General features: G+C 37.9%; 1 protein-coding gene across 9 annotated transcripts in view; it reads right to left on the bottom strand.

The window, feature by feature from the left end:
• Positions 1-21,082, bottom strand: part of ATP2B2 (ATPase plasma membrane Ca2+ transporting 2) — a 451,559-nt gene that overhangs the window by 358,075 nt on the left and 72,402 nt on the right. The gene's annotated exons all lie outside the window — the stretch shown is intronic.

The raw sequence follows: 21,082 nt of genomic DNA, 5'->3' as shown, positions 1-21,082 counted from the left end.
GACCTTCTACAGATGCTTTCATGCCCACACCTCTTGCAATGCAACCACCCACACTGCAGTTAAGCACCAGCACATCAGTGAGTGATCAATTAATTAATGACTATTTAATATTCAAAAGGAAAGGACAGCTAATCCCTTCACTGAGATTAAGAGAATTTTTATCATTAGTTGCAGCTACAGGTACATCGTGCAGGTGCTCCTGCAACTCAAATGCAACATTTTAAGCCCATAGGCAGGGACAGATCTACTAAAGCTGTTCACAGAAGATATGTCTTTTCGTACTCACTTCCACCTAGTTTTGTTACTGCCATACCAGTAATTACTGTTTCTGAATGCCTTCCCTACTTTCTTCAATTTTAATTATAATGTGTCAACACCTACAAAAGTACAAACCATGCACAAGACAAAGATGATGCATTTCCTAGAGAGTCTATAGAGTTTTCAAAAGGAAGAATACAAGAGCAAGGCCCCATTAGGCAGAAGATGTCAGCTTTACTTTGCATAGCGAGTCCCAGATAGGGATAAAAAGAAACATGAATTTTTGAAGGGCTAGCACAGAAAGCCATAAGGCAAAAGAGAACTGCAAAAGCCAATAGAACCAAAGATTTCTCCTGACTCTTACCCTTACCTGCCATTCTCCCCAGACTCTTTCCTCCCTGAAAATGATGGCAGCGACTTGGCTTGCGTCGTGGTTTAGCCCCAGTCTCTCTAAGTAATATAAAAACAATGCTCACAATCAGCTTTTAAAAGCTTTTTCTGTTCTTTCCCATCCAGCTTTTCTACCACATCTGTATTACTTCCCAGGGCAAATATAGCCCATTCCAATAACAACATACATCAACACATTCACAAAAGTGGCGACTTTTTTCTGCAGACCACTTTCCTGAGGAGAAACACAGCAGTATCTTTTCCCTCACCCAGCACCTGCAAGCAGACCTTCAACAATCTTCTCCATTGCTAATTGATTAGGTTAGATGTGTGCAGGTTCATGTTCTCTGTAACTGCTTATAAATCAATACAAAATACCTACTTGTGAGAAGATCAGACTCAAACCTGTTTCCCATCTCCAGAAAACACAGTTTCACAAGCCAGGGGAGTCTATGACAGTGCCTTTTCAGGAGACTGTTTTCCCTCCGCCTGTTAAATATTGTTGTCTTACAATTCTCAGCTATTAAGAATTCACTCTACTTCTCATGCGAGAGGGAATTACCTAATTCATCACAGTTCAGCCTTACTCTCATAATAGCACCTACAGTTAGGGCATGCGTCTGTAATATTTCCTCAGAAAGTTAAGCCTTCTTCTAACCCTCAAAGTCTTTATCCACCCAAGGGAAAAGCCACTAAAGTTATGAAAAGAACAAGCTGGAAAATGGATCCAAAAAGGAACTAAAGACCCACTTTTCTAAGCATACAACCTGTGCAATCTCTTATTTCATTTATAGGTCTCTGGACCCCACAGCAGTAGCCGAAGTCCTGTTTTAGGGACACAAACTCTCTATAGGCATGAATCAGGATACATCTAGAAACAGGATCCACCAAGAAAACACACAAGCATGTACCTGGAGTTCCTTCTCAGATCTTAGGAACTTCCTGTTAGGAGGTACTCCTTTTTACAAAGGGTTTGTAATATCTTCCACATCTGAGGGAATGCTCCTGAGATGAATTTATCATATAAAAGGAGCAAGGCATCACTATTTCCTTCACCCTCTCTTATTGTAGCCACCACAGCTTTGTACAGTGCCACTCTGTAAGATAAATTATATTCTTCTTATTGAAGCAAGGTTAATGCATAAAAATGCAGAGAACCGTTGGAATGATGTTTACATGCCATCCACCTGAAGGAGGATATAATCCAATGTACCTACACCTTACTAACAGAAAGTATAACTGTTTCTTCTACTGTCATCCATTTTACATTCGTCCATGTCTCACTAAGTAACTTTTTACCAAAGAGATCTCTGAAGGACACAAGCAGATCATGAAGCATCATTTTATAAGCAAAGTAAAACTTACCGCTTTGCCCATCAGTGACGTACATTTAACACTTAAGGTTTTTTTTTTTATTTTATAAAATATTGCAGAGGAAAGAGGGGTAAATGTTTTGGTCTAACAGCAAGATAGCCATTTAACATAATTTTAAAATTCACTGGCATTGTAATTGGTTGCCTGTATTATGCACTAACAGAAGGCCACATGAATTAAGAGATTCTACCAAAAATGTCCTTGGTGTGAGACACTTTTTGACATTTAATGAAAAAATATTGCTACATAGAACATATTAATTTTTTAAAAAAATCAGACATCCTCTTATAAAAATATAAAACATTTCCCTGCCTCATTAAAAGTATATTATATAATGACTATTTAAAAGCTAACAGCCAGTTTCCCTCCTTGCATCTTACAACAGACAAGGGAAATTTAAGTACTCCTCAAAGCCTTTAGATAGTTCAGAATTTAAAGTATTAATTATGCAAATTTAATAAGTATATGCTTTTAAATATATTTAACTTATGGAAATGACCCAAAATTCTAACTTCATTAGAATTCTTCTTTAAGTACCATGGTTCAGTTTATTTCAACGTAGGATTAATTGGGGGGGAACTGGTGTCATTTGCTTCCAAAAATGCTTCCAGCCTCCTACCCAAGCCACGTTCTTGCTGTAGAGTAACACGCTGCAGGTACAGCCTGTGGGTAGGTAACATCTTCATTTTGGTCAAAATTTTCAATGAAGGGAGAAGACGAAAAAAAAATAAAGGGAAGAGGAGCAAGAACAACATTTTTCCATATAGTTCTTTGCTAGTTTAGCATCAATCCTGAGACTAAATAAGCTGAAATCTGTGTGTTATTGAGCAATACTTGCATGAGTAGTTGTGATATAGACAGGTGGATGTAAAATATCTGAACCTATTCAGTGTTGGTATTCCTTCTTTTGAGCCGTTTTCTCTTTTAGGTTCTTTGTTGGTAAAAACAATATGTTCTGACCCCGAGTAACAGATTAAATCTTCACTTAAACTGCTTCTATCATAATCAGTAGTTAGCTGTGGTTTGGGAGTTTTTCATCAAGATACTGCTAGTTTTTTCCTCTAGTTTTCACAACCACCACTAAATTAGTTCTCATCATCTTCCCTTTAAAATGCATACAAAAGGAAGAAACAATTATTAAAGTGTATAAAGCATTGGGAATTAAGAACTACCTATCAGATTCTTTTTCTCTCTAATTGTGCAAAATCCATTCTGGAGAGTTCTTACCCTTTCCACCTTCCTCCAGCTAACAGTCACTATTGCACCATCTTTGGGCACAGAGAGGAAGTTGGGGTTAGATGAAACCATCTGAAATGATTTCCTGAAACAAGACCGTAACCCTGCTGGTGCTCCTGGTGAGAAAAAATAACAGACCTGCACTACAGCATAGAAGACAACTAGCAAGGAGACAGTCCAATGGCTAGATAACATCAGCTAATGATCCTCCTCTTGCAAAATGCCTTTCTCAGACTTGTCACGTCTTGCTGGGATGCTCTAGGCATCACCCTGGAGCATACTATGCCTCCTTTGAAGTATGCAATTCATACATTTGATCTGTAACCTCAATCCCAGCAAGCTGAATCTTCTGGGCCTCTGACAATGCTCTGGCAAAATCCTACTAATAAGAAGAAAGGAGAGAAGAAGAAGGGGACAGCAGAAGGGGAAAAGGAAAGGATTGAAAAGTTGCACGCTCAAAAGGAGAAGAAATCGGAGACTGAAATCATAAACACTTATACTGTTGAGAATTTCCCTAAAGGCAGTGGAAGTGGCCTTATTATCCAATGACTGATATTATCCAGTCTCTAACCAGACCTGGGTAGAACAAAATCTATGATGAGAGAACAGAGACGCAATGATTGATCTCAAGAAATACGTCATTGATGAAATAATCCATGTTTTTGCCTTAAACCCATTGATGGCCCTGGAAGAATTAGTATCGGCTAAAGCAAATTTAAAGAAAAAAAAAGAAAAAGAAAAAACCCCAAAACCCAGCCAAAAAACCCCCAACTTTTACCGACTCTAGTTAAACCCCTGCCTTCTAGAACACACAACTTCATAGTATAACCCACCATACTGCCAACAAAAAATTAATAGGAACAACAAGAAAACCCACAGATTAAAAGTTTATTTTTTTACTTACCAGTGGGATGACTACTTTTATTTATCTCTAACTTTAATGAATGGGTTAATTACAACAAAAATGCAAGCATGTATACAAACACCTGCTTTAGATTACTTCATTAATACCATCCTGTAATGACTTTATAAGACTATGTCACAAGTGTCACGTTACTGGCATTTCTTGACACGACAACAACAGTTCCAGGATTACTACATGAACATTTTGTTGCTGTGCTGACAAACTCTGTGCTACCATGATGCAACACTTGGTGGGTGGAAAGAAATTTTTTTCCTTCACACTCTTTCTGGTGATAAAGGCCAAAATGAAGTTTTTGAAAATTACCCTTCTGTTACTCCAGCACCATCATTCCTGAACTGTATGGAACTATTACTGCCAGAATCTCTTCTCCTCCAAGTTTGACAGAAGCTTCCTTTCTGTGAGCAACATACATCTAACTACAGCAACTGTCATACAGCTGTAGTCCCAGAGAAGTTTTATTAGCTACACTCAAGCCAAAATAATTTGACAACAGAAAGACAGACCTCAGTTGTTGGATGAAGATATGCTGTGCTGAACATTACAAAGGCCTCATATGATTATCTACATAAGATAGGAGTGATCTCTGTGAAAGAACAACTTCTCATCCACGAATAAGAAGATAACTGTCATTGGTGTAACCGATTTAGTTTTTTTCAAACAGTGCCTTCCACTGAGAAACCAAGTACAGTGCTGTTTCTCAAACATTGATGTTTCTTCTCTTCCAAAAATTATGGACAATCTAGCAAAGAACAAAATACCCCACTTCTCTCAGAGAAGGGGAAAAAAACCCAAAAGAAAAAAAAACACTAAAAACAACCCAACAAACAAAAAACCCCAGTGCCCTGAGCATATCTCAATTCTTCTAAGTGTCACAAGAATACCTTGGCTGCCATGAAAATTAAAGGGAAATGTTATGGGATGACTGGCACAGAACAACCAACCCCCTACTACTTGAAGGAGAACATTATACATAGTCCTAGGCTAAATAAGAACTTCAGCGTTTTGATGAAGCAGTGCATTGATATAACAGCAGGAGTGAAAAGACACTGTTAGAGGAGGGTATTTTTGCAGATTTTGCTCTTTGATTCAGATATGCTTTTATATAGATATATGTATCAATTAGGTTTTCCTCCTGTCAGATTCCTGTCTGAGACATATAGCTAGTTTGTAAGGGAACAATTTACATTCAAACTATTTTCATTTTATTCTACCAGTAATAGTGCAAGCTTACTAAAATTAAGTATTCTTATTTTTACCTTTTTTCCATTACTTATTTTCTTTATCTCCACAAAGGACAGAAGCACCACTAACCAAAACTGCCCTAGTACCTATCTGCTAGGAAGCAGGCTGACTTCACTAATGCACAGAAAGCCAAGCAAACCTATAGCAGTGCTGAAATAATAACAATTATGTTTAAAATCAGTCTTTCATTTGCTGTTAGGATAGACTTGATCTGACCAGGAAATAAAAGGGATCAGACATTGCTAACAATATTTCATCCTATTAGTGTGATTTTAATAATTTCCATTCTTTAGGTCTGACAGTACATACCAACTTACCTAGCTAGACTTCATCTGGGTAAGCTTACTAAAGATAATCCTTCAAAAAGAGCCACACAGCTCAAGAGGATGGCATATAAAGCTTTTCATATCTAGGTAGCTAATTAAAACACATTCTTAATAAATTATATGATTGCCCACCAGGCAATCATATTTCTGCTTTACAAGCAGAAAAAGAAGGAAAACATAGGCCCATTGTTAAACAGGAAAGGAGAGTCAATCACCAATGATGCTGAAAAGGCAGAGGTCGTCAACACCTTCTTCACCTCTGTCTTTACCAACACTGTTGGGTCCCAGGCTTTGGGAACAAAATTGCCGATTGATCCAAACACCGGCCCTCCATCAGTGAAGGAAGAGTTAGTACATGAATTACTACAGGAGCTTGACCCCTACAAATCAATAGGCCCTGACGACATCCACCCGAGGGTGCTGAGAGAGCTGGCTGACATCATTGCAAGGCCACTCTTCATAATCTTCAAGAAGTCAAGGCAAACGGGGAATGTCCCAGACAACTGGAGGAAGGCAAATGTTACCCCTACCTACAAGAAGGGCTCGAGGGAGGATCCGGGTAACTATAGGCCCATCAGCCTTACTTCGATCCCGGGGTAAGTCATGGAATGAATCCTCCTGAGGGCCATCACAAGTCAATTGAAGCACATGATTGGGAAAAGCCAACATGGCTTCACTAAAGGCAGATCGTGCTTGACAAACCTGGTGGCCTTCTTCAACAAAGTGACCTGCTTGGTTGACATAGGGCGGGCGGTGGACATTGTCTACCTGCACTTCTCCAAGGCCTTTGATACAGTCCCCCACAGTCTCCTCCTGGAGAAATTAATGCGTTATGGCCTAGACAAGTGGTCTGTGCAGGGGGTGGGGAATTGGCTGACAGGCCGCACCCAAAGGGTGGTGGTAAATAGCTCTTTCTCAAACTGGCAACCTGTTACAAGTGGGGTCCCCCAGGGATCAACATTGGCCCCAATGTTATTCAATATCTTTATTAGTGATCTGGATGACAGCCTGGTGAAGTTTGCTGATGACACCAAGTTGAGTGGGGAAGTAGACACTCCAGAAGGGAGAGCTGCTCTGCAGGGAGATCTGGATTGGCTGGAAGAGTGGGCTGGCAAGAACCTTATGAAGTTCAACAAGGAGAAGTGTGAGGTCACGAACCTGGGAAAACATCATCCAGGAGTGCAGCACAGACTGGGATCCACCTGGCTGGAGAGCAGCTCTGTGGAAAGGGACCTGGGGGTCTTGGTGGCCAGAAAGCTCAACATGAGCAAACAGTGTGCTGCTGCAGCCAAGAAGGCCAACAGGATGCTGGGTTGCATCAAAAAGGGCATCGCCAGCAGAGAGAAAGGAGTCATTATCCCACTCTACTCAGCGCTTGTCAGGCCACACCTGGAGTACTGTGTACAGTTCTGGTCCCCGCTATACAAAAAGGATGTGAACAGGCTGCAAGGGGTCCAGAGAAGGGCCACCAAGATGATCAAAGGACTGGGAAGCCTGCCATACAAGGATAGGCTGGGAGAACTGGGTTTGTTCAGCCTTGAGAAAAGGAGGCTCAGAGGGGATCTCATCACCATGTACCAGTACTTAAGGGGTAGTTACAAAGAAGATGGAGACTCCCTCTTTACACGGAGTCACATGGAGAGGACAAGGGGGAATGGACACAAGTTGCTCTTGGGGAGATTCTGATTGGACAACAGAGGGAAATTTTTCACACTGAGGACAGTCAGCCATTGGAATAATCTCCCCAGGGAAGTGGTTGACTCCGCCACGTTGGAAAACTTCAAGAGTCATCTGGACAGGGTGCTAGGCCATCTTGTCTAGACTGGGCTCTTCCTAGAAAGGTTGGACTAGATGATCTCTGAGGTCCCTTCCAACCTGTGATTCTGTGATATCTGACAGATTACACGAAGCAAATCTAGCAGTTTGAGCCCGTTCCCCAGTAAAAAGTAACCTGCAGATTGGTTGTAATTTATACTTCTGCAGTAAATTACGAAATGTGTACATCACATGGACTATGCAATCTGAACATCTGATTTTGAAATGGAAACCTGCCCCATACTAAATTGGACAGAGAAGGGATAAAAGCAATTATGTAATTTTGTGATGAAGTGCAGGACCTCACCTTCCAGGAATTCATGTTATATAGAAACATGAATTTACTTAAAACATCCTGCCCTCAAAAAAGCAACATACCTGATATAGTTTATACCGTACAACAGTATAATCAAATTAAGGTCTTTTACTTACAAACCATATGAAATATTAGTTAACATATAAAAGCTTCAGCATTGTGCATAACTGAATTCTCCTCTACTTGCCTGTGTCATTTATATGTACAAGGACGCAACACAAGATAATACCAGTGTAATCAGAGCAATATAACTGCATGGTAATCCACCACCAAGTAAAACATAGCCATACTCTGTTTCACAAACAGCATAATAGCATTGTAACATTTTTTGAAGTTTTTAATATATAGAAACAGATTTCTTTCTGCAAAACAGAGGGAGACAGCAAGTAGTAAAAAGGTACCCCCTTTCAATAAGCTAACTTAGAAGAAATAAATGCTTTCAATAATTAACAAGCCGTGCAATCCTAGTGAGCTCTACAGATTTTTACCTTTAAAAAAAATCTAAGGTGTAATTTGAAATTACTTGGTCCTGCATCATGGAAATTATGTATTTTTCTGGGGCATCTTCACAAGGAGCAGATTACCAGGGCTGTAAGCCCCTTCAGTTAAATGACAGTGGAAAATACTTTTAGATCCTTTAGAGTATTCTGATTCTGAGGAGTTTGGCAATCTGTCTGCATTTGTAATAAATACTACTGTAAAATTTAAACAGCTAAAACATCACCAGACTGTCTTAAGAAGTTCAAGCCCAAATTAGGAAGAAGTGTCTGTAGCCACAGACAAGCAATGGAATACAGAGACTGAAAACAAAAAAAGTCCTGTGTCCACAAAAGCACATCCCTGGTGTTTTAGAGAGACAAACTCTCAAAGGGCAAAAGATCCAGTGTTTCTACATTAGGAACACTGTGTGTTCCTACTTCTATAATAATTGGATTCAAATGAGTTCATAAAATAGGTGACCTGTGTCATTCACATAGACTACCATGACAATGTCTGGGAGAAAGAACACCAAGCAATAAATGGCTGTAGCAAAGAAATCTTCACAGCAGGACAGTCACAGCAAAGGAGTAGGGGGAAGTGAACTTGCAGACTTTTGTTTTTCCTATTTTTCCTAGTGCCTGGGAAAAGTGGTTGCCTTCCGCTCGGACATGGATTACTAGATCATTGCATCCTCCATGCAAAATAAAACTGGTGTTCCCTGTCTTCTCCAAGCAATGGATTTTAAGGTTTACCTGAGCTAAATGACTTATTTCCTGCAGAGCTGATTCCAAGTGGTCCCTGGACCCTCTATAGGTGTGTGACAATTTAAATAACTGACTTCAAAAGTAGAATGAAACAGCATAGTACTGTAAGCCAAATCTCTCGGTAGTCCAAATCTCAGCTGATAAACTGCTGTCAGCATATAGTGATAACCATCTCACCAGTTCACAGGCACCAAGCAATTAGACTGTCTGAAAAGATTTCAGTTTTAATTTTGCTATGGCAACTAAGGTATTGAACAACAAATGGGAGACAGGCCCTACTGACATCACTTTTTAGTTTCAGTGAGGCAAGTTAAAAAGTTAGGCCCCCCTTCTTCCAAATGAGCTTCTATCTGCTTAGAAGGTTTGCAAATTATCTGCAAGAGCTGAGACTGGTGCTCCAAAGGCAGAGGAGGTGGTGAAGCATGAGATAGACCTGGAAGCTCCTGCACAACCTGGAAAACTCCTCAGCAGGGCAAACCCATGTGTTGTCTCCAGTTTATGGACAGGGAGCCACATGGCTATAAATGTTTAGTAATGCCGCAGAAAAAGTGATATAGGACAGTACAAAAGTACTGTTCTTTAAGCTTTCATCCCTAAGGGTCTAACAGAAGCTGCCTTCAGGAAAACAGAGTTGCATCCGCCCTCCTCAGCGGTAACAACCTTCAGCAGAAGTCCAAAAAGGAATTTGTTATTTTGTCATAAAAATCATTGGATTTACTTTGTTGTATTTTTTTAAGTCAATATGCTATACAAATGGTAAAGCAGAAAAGTTAAGTAGTTCTAAAGAAAAAGAAAAGCTTTATTATGCTATTAAAAAAAACAATAGCATTCAACACTTTGTCTCAAGGAACCTTGAGATGTTCTTAAAGTAATAGGGTAAAAGGACTGAGGTTAACTTTACAGATCGGATATACCTTGACGTATTATTAAACTCTAAAGAGCTAGCTCAACAAAAAGCTATTTTTCTAAATGAGCACAACTGTTCCACTGATGTAGGGTATCAGATCATATAGACAATACAATAAAATTCAAAGGAAAAAGCCCTTAATGTTTTCCCTTATTACATAATTATTGCTTTTCTTATAGACATTGGGAAACTAGATATACCTGTGAAATTGCAGACCTACCTGCTAAGTATAGAGATGCTCTACACTGTAGATGTCAAAGAGTTCTAAGAGACACTATATACTGAAAGTTCCTAGAGTAACTACCTTAACTACCTGTTTTATTTGCACTTTTCATAGATTTATAATCTCTGATCATATCCCCCCCCCCGGTTAAAACATCTGTTACATCTATAGTACAGATATGTAACAGTCTCAATTTTACAGGTAAAAATGAAAACTGATGTGGAATTGCCAGATGGACAAAATAGGTCTGTAGTCATTTAAAGGAAAAACATATTCCTTTCTTTACAAAATAGATCAATTAATTTTTTTAAAACTCTTCTCAAACTCACTTAACCAAAGTCAGAAAGGCTTTTAAACAACAACAACAAACATTCAACCCCAACAAAAGCAACTAATAGGCTAGTTCACCAGCAAAGCTATTTCCAAACTAAGCATTAGTGAAGTATGTTCAGGACACTCACACTAATTTTTACTTTCAGACTCTTTGCTCTTTTTCAAAATGCATAAATAGGCTTAATGTTTAAGCATTCCCATGTGTGCCTGGGAGAAACTGGTAAACCCTAAAATAAAATAAATACAATTTAAAAAAGAAAATAAACAAAAAAAAAGAAACCCAGCCACACGCACACAAAAAAACCCCAACAAACCCAAAACCAAAACTAGTAAAACACTGAAAGAAAACAGTCACAAACAGAATTATAACCTCTGGAATATATAGTGTGAAGGAAAGTAAGAGACTGACAACACTGCATAATTTAAAAGAGCAGTTAAAACCTACATATTAAATTCTCTTTACCTCTACATACGTCAATATGCTTTGCAATTTCTACTCAAATCAACACTAATTGCACTTGAAAAAGTTGCTACCTGAATTCTACAGTATTTGCTTTGTGCACTGTTGTGCATTTGTGCACCTGTTTCCATATATAAAAACCCAAATGCAACAAGACTATGCAAAGTTTTCATGTAAATGAAGTTATACACTAGGTAAAAATACTACTTCATTTGTTAAAAACCCCAAAACTCTTAATGTCTAAAAGTACTGAAATGGCTAGAAACTTAAAAATGTCCATATAACCATAAAGCTTTTCATAAAACCTATCATTTTTGTCACCTGCTTGCATTAGTCAAAGCAGATCACTTTCACCCTTCTCTGTCCCTTTATTAGAAAAAGTCCAAATGAAAACCATCAAATATGTACTTCCCAGCTGGGACTTTTTCAGTGCAGTGAAGCTTACTCTGCTACATTGTGCCTCACACAAAAAGTTAAAATAGCAGAAGCTACTGGATGCCCTAAGCAGGTGAGTGTTTGCATAGCTTACACATAACAAAAAATATTACAGAAACATCACTCTAAGATAAAAGAGTGTCTCTGCACAAATACAAGTTGTTTTACTTTCTCTGAACCAAATTTATATATAGTGAAACCTCGTTTGCTAGGCACACAACCACAGTCAGTAAGATTATACTAAACTATGGCTTTAAAACCTACTCATGAAGCTAAACCACTTGCAAAATAATTAATTTAGAATAACTGGGATTAACATTACTTTCATACACTTAAGTCATGCAGCCTGCAAACATTAAGGTAACATAATTGTGATTCACTGCCAAGAACAGAGCTGTCCCCTGCCCACTGATGCTGACCCATTTAATACACATGCACTTCATGTCACTCACCAGAGTGGTTTGCCCAGGTAGCCTCACTCTTGCTTCTCCCATCCTTCCACCCCACACAAAGCACTCATGTGAATGAATAAGAAGTTATTTTAACTTATTGCTCTACTTAAAACTCATCTAAGTCAGCTCTGAGTGTTGCATAGCACCTGTGGGCTCCTTGCCTCATTTGTGACAGGATTTGTAGAAGTAGGAACTGAGAATTTTATTCAGCAGTAAGTTCTGAAAAACAGAAATAGGTTTTGCAAAACTTCCCGCAGGAGGAAAAAAAAAAGGCAAAATAACTTCTGAAAAATATGACAGTCAATGCTTGTTTTCTAAGAGTCAGCAGTGGTTCTCGGGGCCTTTGGACACACCTGTCTTTCTGCAAGCACTGACCGTGACAGTGCAAAACCAGAGGAGCCAAGAGGCCAGACTTTGTGAGGTTCTATTGTGAAACAGGGAGCCCTGGCCCTGTTCTAAAGTCTCAAAACAAAGGACCACAGGCCTCCTGGGTCTGTGGATCACAGCAATTGTCATGGAAGCTCTGTCTTAAACTGCCAAGCCAAAGCTGAGCTAGCAGGAAACAAACTGTTTCCAATGGTCTGTTTCATTAGAATTTCGAAAGGATACATTAGCAGAAACACTTTGGGTTACAATGAGTTTAAATTTTTCAGCCAAAAATGGTTTTGTCACAAGTCTCCACCATTCCTGCCACCAAATTAAAAGCCATAAAAGAAATTAATTTGTTATGCAATTCTGGCCAGGTGGATTCTTTCTCTGCAGCTATTGCAGAATTCTTACATGACCTGGAGCCAACAAAATTTTTCACCCATGCTCACTGATCACGTGCTGTGTGTTTTCTGTATCCAACCTGAAACTACCAGGTATGCCAAACACTCACAGATACAATAGCAAGTTAATGGGCACTGGAGCCCAGAACAGAAAACGTACTGTTAATACATAGAAACTTCTAAAAGGACTGACAGTATTGCAAGTTAATGCTCTTGACAAGGTGACACTATTCAGTATTCTGAGTAATAAAAACATTAGAATCTCTTTTCTAGCTACCTCATGATTAAAATATTGAGAAATGTACTATCATTGACCTACTGACATCTCAGCACAGAAGCACTCTGATTCTCTTGCTTTGATGTTGCACAACACCCACGCAGAGCCATGTCAAAATACGTTCTTTCTAAAACAAAAATTACGAGCTCAGATTTCCCCACCCCAGATCCTGCTAGAGAAAGTGTTACTGCAAAGAAATTACTTCCAATAATTATCCCTTGCTGCTGCAAGAAATTAAGTAATTTCAGATACAAAATAATTGCTTTTATTAATACTGTTAATAACATTTTTGCAGGAGCAATCAACGTAGTTACTGCTGTCAAGCTATCACTGGTGACCAGTTGCTTAACAGACTTGCAGCGTGGAAATAGCTCAGCCACTGATTCACTCTCCATAGACCAATTATTTTGTAAGATCAGGTGTTTCCATGCTGTGCATTTTGCATAAATCAAGCTTCACAGAATGATCTCCTAACAGAGAATAAATGTGTTCTCACTGCTCCTCCTAGGCCTCCTCTAAGGTATCACCCAACCAGAAGCATAGGGAAACAGAGAGAGTGAATAATAATTTGAAGCAAAACATAATCCACCCTATCCCAAACTGTTTACTTTAATCTCTAGCAGCTTTTGCATTAGGGAGGGATGTCAAGGGGCAGATAAACCATTATGACACGTAACAGTTTGGTGGAACAAGGATTTTTGAAGATCAGGCTTGATTCTGGCTAGCATGAAGTTAATATCAGTGTAATTGCTAACCTTAACTGGGAACTACTGTTGATACACAAAACTAATGCATTTCAGTACAGAGACACTTGCTCTCTGTAGGGATTAAATGGATCTCCCACTTCAAGGAAATACAATTTATTAAAGCTTGAGTTAGACTGGCCTTTATACTTTCATCTTATACATAATATTTACATTCCAGTAAGATAACTCAAAGCAACAATATAAAACAAGAAAAATACTATTACATTCAGTTATTTGTACTAACAAGGAAGAAAATTGATGTGTGCTCTCCCTGAAACTCCACAAGGTAATTTGTTAGTGTATTACATTAATTTAAAGGTTCAAGTAATGCTACCTTTCAGGAAAATCTTCCCATACAGCAAATTGGATTTTACAGAGATTTCCAGATCCTGAGTCTAATTTCTCTCTAATTTACATGAAGTTATGATGGTGGAACAATAGAGAATAAACTTACATATAATAGTAATAATCTGAAATGCATTGATGCAATGTCTAGAACCCCTAGGTTTCAAATCTGACTGGGGATACTGAAAATAGTATTTGATACCTCCCTTCAAACAACTTAGAGTATTTTGATATAAATGCAATTCTTTTGAAAAGGCCAAGACTTAAAGACCATAGCAAGTGGCCATGGACTGTGCTAGGAAGTTTAGTAACCTGCTGCAAAACCCGTTCTAGGTTCTATTCACAAACCAGAAGCTGCTCCCTGGTACACCATCACAGCAATTTTCCAACAAAGGGGTTCCTATCCTCAAAAGACCTCTCAACTTTTCCTTCTTCCAAAACTAAGGTGGCCTGAAACACCAAGGAAAACAGTTACAAAAATGGAAATTTCTCTCAGAAAATATATTCACTGAAACTCTGAGAAATCAATAGTTCATGGGCAGAAATCCACATGTCCTGCAACAAAACATCCTTTAGAGAATGCTTTGGCATTTGAGCAATAGCTGCAAACAGTGAAGATGTGATGGTTTAATTTCAGACTGCAAGATTGAGGAGGGAACTATTAGTAATTTTATGAACTGGCTTTTTACACAGATTCTATTGTAAGTGCTTGTTCCCCCACAAATTGGGCTCCCCGCTTTCTTCCTCCCTGGCCCGTGATTTCTCAAAGCCTGGCAGTACCCAGTATTGCCATAAGGAAGAAATGAAGAGGGGTGGTGGTACTCAAACAATTAGAATGTTTTTCCATGAAAGGCGTAACAATAGAACTATTTTTACTTTTAGTCATTTAAAACAACTTTGGTAATTAAAGGAAGAAAAAAAAACCCAGACAAACAAAAAAAAACAACCCAAACACCTTAAATAACTTTTTTAGATGAGTTAGGAACAGACATTCTTCTTCTGCTCGCTTCATCCCAGTTATAAAAGTACATACACTGTCTCAGGAAAATACTGTTTTGAGTATTTCCTTTAACCAACGCAGAATTTTAAGCAATAAAATAATCATTTTATTGTTCCAGTTGTTTTTATTTATTTGATGGAAAATAAAACTAACTTATGGGTTAAAACATTACATGAGAAGTAAGACAGCTGCATTCATAGTCCTATGATGTGTTGCATATATTGTACATATCCTAAGTGCTGCAGTAGTCCTGGCCCACAACCCTCACACACTATGTAATGACTAGCTATCCTGCTCCACAAGATCTACCACAGATCACAAGCAATTTCTCAAGTTATTGCATGACTCATCTTCTCTTTGTAGACAGGAGTGATTCTCTTACTTTTCAGAGCTGCTGAGACAACATGTCATAATCTTATGGTAGTACCATCATAAATACTAGTGTAAGTACCATAAAATACAACAAAGTGATAACACTCAGTTACACTCTAATATCTCCCAAAAGCATCCAGCTCTGTGTTGGAGAATTCCCTAAGGACTCGAATTAGTTTCGGTTTTCTTTAGAGCCCTACTGTAGTAAATTATATCCAAATCACTGAAATACCTAGCCCACCTTCCTAAAATAGCAAGGTTTTAGCTGGAGATATAATCAAATCCCAGCATGGGACAGGCCTAACTTAAATGAAATCTAGGCCTTCCAGTAAGTCAAGAGTCCACCCACGTTACTCTTGTTTTAAAAGCAATAATTAAACCATCATAAGATATATTCTACCCATTTTATGTTGGCAGAAGTCATTACAATCATTTGAATGCCTCCTGCCAGCAAGACTGCCTGATGCCATTACTCTTTGTAGCAGTTTTAAAACTTAAGTGTCGTCTTCATCTCTACAGATCGACTGAATCACTTACCATTATTTTGGAAGCTTTTTACTGTGTCTTAGAAGCTTGCCCTTATGAGGGAAGTTTAGTCATAAAGAGGTCCTTTGTCTAAATGAAGCAGACACTGAAACAAGTTAAAACAAGCTTAACGGCACACCAGTTTTATGCATGTGTACTGTTGGCACAAACTGCCCCAAATACTTCTAGAAACCTATGATGCTGAAAATAGTTGTGTCATTTCATATTCTTCACACTTCAGACTGATTCTTAAGATACTCCAGAAATTATCACTTCATATTATGTAGTAGCCTCTGAGACTTTTAAAGTTTCTATATACAAAAGAGAAAAAGGAAAAAAGCTTATTTCTCATATTGCCTTTTTAATGCCTTTGGCTTTGCAAACTTTAAATGCCGAAAGTACAGCATGGAATAAAACTTAAAGAATGTGTAGACTTGTTGTGGTCAGGAATGTACAGGATTAAGACAAGTACCACTAAATCATGCTTGTCAATATGTTTCCAGGGGATACGACTGAACAAACTTGACTCAGCCTTCAGCAGTTCTGTTGTAAAATAAGGTACTCCAAAAATAAAGGACGAGCTTTAAAAGCAGCTGGGATAGTCACCTCTAAAAACAACAACTCAGCATTCATTAGTGACCTTCTTAAAAAAAGTGTCTTATAAATCCTTTCACCATCTGCGTGCCAAAAATCTTTTGCATTCAACATCTAAGGGTACATGCTGCCAAAGAAGAAATACCGACAGCTTTATGAATTGCAGTGTTAAAAGCTAATTCTCTGAATATCTTGAAAAGCTTTATAACAGTGTGTAAACAACTTTATTTTACTGTTTGTAAATCCATGGTACAACCCCAGAATTTCAATGTAATATGGTCACTGATTCCATAAGAAGATTATAAACAATTAGAATCCTTAAAAATCTGTTTCAACTAACTAGTATTTATTTAGCTTGAGATAGAAAGGCAGCAGTACACCACATGCAAAGCAAAATTTTCAGGGAGGGAAAGTACCTTTTACGAGAAGAAATTATAGACTTTGACATACAGAAGAGCATCAGGGTACCAGTATTTTTTCTTTTCAGCTACAGATGTGACATGCAATTATAATATCAGTGGTTGGTTTGTTGTTTGGTTTGGGGGGATTGGGTTTTGTTGTTGGTTTGTGGGTTTGGGGTTTTTGTTGGGGTTTTTTTGTTGTTGTTCTTTTGGTTTTTTTCTCCTCCTCATAAGGGAATGCAATCAATACTTTTCAAACTAAATCAAAGAAAGGTTCATGATACATTAGTGTTCAACTTCCTTAATAATAGAGGGGCAGGGGAAAAAAAAATCTGAAAATAATAGCTGAGAGGTCAATTTGATGCTGTGTTTCTGTGAACTACAGTAAGAGCACCTGCAGCTTAGCACACCCACCAAAAAGGGTTAATAAAGGTTCTGAAGTGCTAGCAGATAAATATTATAAGCCATCCAGTCCTTATTTTTTAATCTAGCAGTATCAGTATCAAATACAAAAAATACGTATTGCACATAATAAGCAGCAGTTTCTAATGTTGCTGCATTTCAAAAGAACAGGAAAGAAATTGTTTTGGATAATACGCTAAGCTTTCACAGTTACATCTAAGGGTTGTAGGAGAAGCATTAGCTACTGCATAAAACTGGAGGAGGCTAAAAACAAAAGCCAGTATATGCCAATTAATCTTGCAGCATGATGACATGGTACTAAAATCAGACTACTAAAATACAACTGTAGGCAGAGAAAGTTGTCTTCTCTTCAGAGGCTTTTTTCCTTGGGGGAGAGAGAAAGGAGAAAAGGAGATGCAAAGGCCGAAAGAGAAATAAAACAAAAAAATCTTCCCATGCCCTTTTTCATACAAGGTTGGAAGTATCCCACAATCTTCAAAATAAAGTAGAATCTGCTAGTATGAGCTAAATTTAGTTGCATATGTTTTTCAGAACATATGCAAGTAAAACTTCCCCTCTTCTTGACAGCACACACTTCACTAAGTTACCTTGCACTCATTAATCTATATTGTCTGTAAAATCTGAGGAATATTGTATCATACAGAGAAAGAATCCATTTGTGATTGAAAGTCTTGAAACAACATTATCAGAACAAGAAAGCAAACTTCCTACTCACTTTCTCTTCCTGCTGTTAACTTTCCCACTTTGTTGATAATCAGTATCTATCAGACAAAATATGTCTGTTATCTTAGCTATGGCTGAGAAAGAGCACAAGAACACACACAAAAAACACTATCTTTGGAGAATGATTTCTGCTGCAATTTTACTGCTCATTTGGGATAACAAATTCTCTATTCTACCACAGAATAGAGAGAATTAGTATTTACATTTTTTTTTCCTTCCAAGGATACCAAGTACTTTCCCCCATAATTATTCCTCTCCACTGTACACCCTCTTTCCCAAGATGTTGTGAATCATTTTTTTAAATATGAAAACTGGATTCTATCTGCAAAATACTTCAACTGCATTAATTAACATTAGTTATTACTAGAATAAAATGAACCCTAACTCCTCCTCTATTTGACTTCTATACATTCTTACCTCTTTGAAAAAATGTGCAATTTCCTATACTTATTCCCTGTGTTAATTAAATAAAGCAAAAGTTTCACCTTCTAGAAACCCTTCAGTTGCTGTTTTTCAATATGGCTACAACTGTCTATTTCAGTGCAGCAAGTATTACCTTGCAGTGGAAATGCTGACACAACTAAACACAATCAAAAGTACAGTTCCTCCAAACAGAACCTCTTCAATGGACAGCAGGGGTTGACCTTGGCCAAAATATAAAGCCATAATGATGAGTAACAGATCAATTTTTAAAAAAAAAGTTACTTTAAAAACTACTCAAAACATAAGCAATAATTTCAGATTAATATTCCCACCACCACCACTGAACAAATAGCTTTCTTATCTTTACACAATCACACTTTTGCAAGATAATAATGAAAAAAGCAACAAATCAAAAGCAGCAGCAACTATTCTTTACATTGTCAAGTCCTGCTGGCTGGATTTGAGGGTTTCTCCAGTAAATGCAGAATAGAAAGTACATTTAATCAAGACTAATTTTAAGCAATATGTAACAAAATACTCTTAATGGCATCATATGTGAAAAAAGCATTTGAGAAGATGAGACCATAATCTTTACTGGTGCTTAAAAACGTTGCTTATAATTAAGATATTTCTGCTCAAAAGAGAATAAAAACATGCTAGTAAGTAAGAAAAACAATGAAGGTCCATCAACATTTCCCATCCTACTTGCAGAGGAACAGCTAAAACATGAAAAGAGCACCTCATGATCCAATAATTCTATCCTATACCTGTAAATCTGTTCAGAAAATAAAGTCACCATTAGTGCTATATTAAAGGACAATATTTAACATTATATAGCAAAGATGAAATTTCTTTCCTACTACTGTCCAAGCTAGAAGAGTTTTGTTTTTCAACTCAGGGCAAATAGTAAAATAATTTTGCTGTGTCTCATACACAGGTATGATACCACATATCATAGCTGATCATATCAAGGTTACCATAAATCTCTGCATATTTCCTTTAAGTCAACCTGCGTGCCTTCCTTTTTTCCTTTCCCTCAACTCACATGAAGATCTCTAAAGACCAGAAAAAGTAAAAAGAAGCACCAGGGCACATTTTAGTTTCCAGACTCAACCCAATCTCTCAGCATGTCAAGCAAACCAATACAATCTGATATTTTACCCAGAAACCCTTCCCCCTCCCCCAAAATCCTTTTCCCCTCCCATTCTCTTTCACACATTCACTAGAAGTGAAAGTATTTCAGTAATGACTTCTGAATAGGTTACTTCAAAATTCCTTAGTGAGACCAGCTTTTTTCTTACTTCACATAAATGCTCTGTAGAATTACAGAATTATTTTGGTTGGGCCAGACTATGCCTACCTCTCCCTCCACCCTGGTTCAAATCACACTGAGTCCTGGAGCACTGAGATGAGAAACTGTGTTAATATGCAAAACATACCAGAAGAGAGTGGAGAAAACAGATAATGCAGAAGCAGCAATGATGCTTTCTACTTCATCTGTTGCTCATACAGTAGTTCAAACAAAATAAAATTAACAATGTCTTAATACCAACTTCTAATTGAAATCTGTGCAAGTTCAGTGTTCAGTCTTATTCTCAAAATGTACCATTTATGGAAAACCACACAATCAAATACTGCCTCTAAGTCTCTCAGAGACACGAGGGCACATTATTTACCTGCAAGTGATCAGAGGGCCCATTAAACAGGAGGCTTCATTCCTACCAATACTACTAATTAAAAATGGTATATCTGAGCCAACAGGATCCTCAAAGCATAGTTGTAAAATAAAAATACATTTTCACAGAAAACACCTGTAATCCAACAAGTTAGATTACTAAATTTTTGTCTTTTTTCTGTTCTGGTAAGGAAAACAAAAAATGTCAAAGTAGGAAATGGCAATGAACCAATGAAGAAACATTATGCAAGTCTTGAGGAAATATCAACTATACTTCAGATTAAGCTTTTTTTTTATTTTGGGTAACTGCAAAATCTTTATTTTGAATGTAACATAGGGTACACGCTCTCTTAAACATAATGTGTATAACCTGAAAGTTGAGATGAATTTTTACTTAACATAACCAACAAATATAACCACTAAAAGACAATCATTAGAATAGCCCTATGTCCTGGTTTCAGGTGGGATAAAGTTAGTTTTCATTCTAGTAGCTGGTATACTGCTGTGTTTTGGATTTAGTATGAGAATAATGTTGATAGCACACTGATGTTTTAGTTGTTGCTAAGTAGTGCTTACACTAGGCAAGGACTTTCCAGCTTCCCATGCTCTGCCGGGTGCACAAGAAGCCGTGAGGGGAGGGGGCACAGCCAGGACAGCTGATCCAAGCTGGCCAAAGGGATATTCCATACCATACAGTGTCATGCTCAGTATATAAACTTGGGGCAGCAATCACTGCTTGGGGACCAGCTGGGCATTGGTCGGCAGGTGGTTAACAATTTCATCCCTTGTTTTTCCTGGGTTTTGTTTATCTCTCTCTCTCTCTCTGTTTTCATTAATAATAATGAAATAAGTTTAATAATTGAAATAAAATA

Source organism: Phalacrocorax aristotelis, chromosome 6 (assembly GCF_949628215.1).
Source record: "Phalacrocorax aristotelis chromosome 6, bGulAri2.1, whole genome shotgun sequence".
NCBI lineage: Eukaryota > Metazoa > Chordata > Aves > Suliformes > Phalacrocoracidae > Phalacrocorax > Phalacrocorax aristotelis.
Note: the sequence above shows the minus strand (reverse complement) of the source record. Positions and strands in the feature narration are given on the sequence as shown.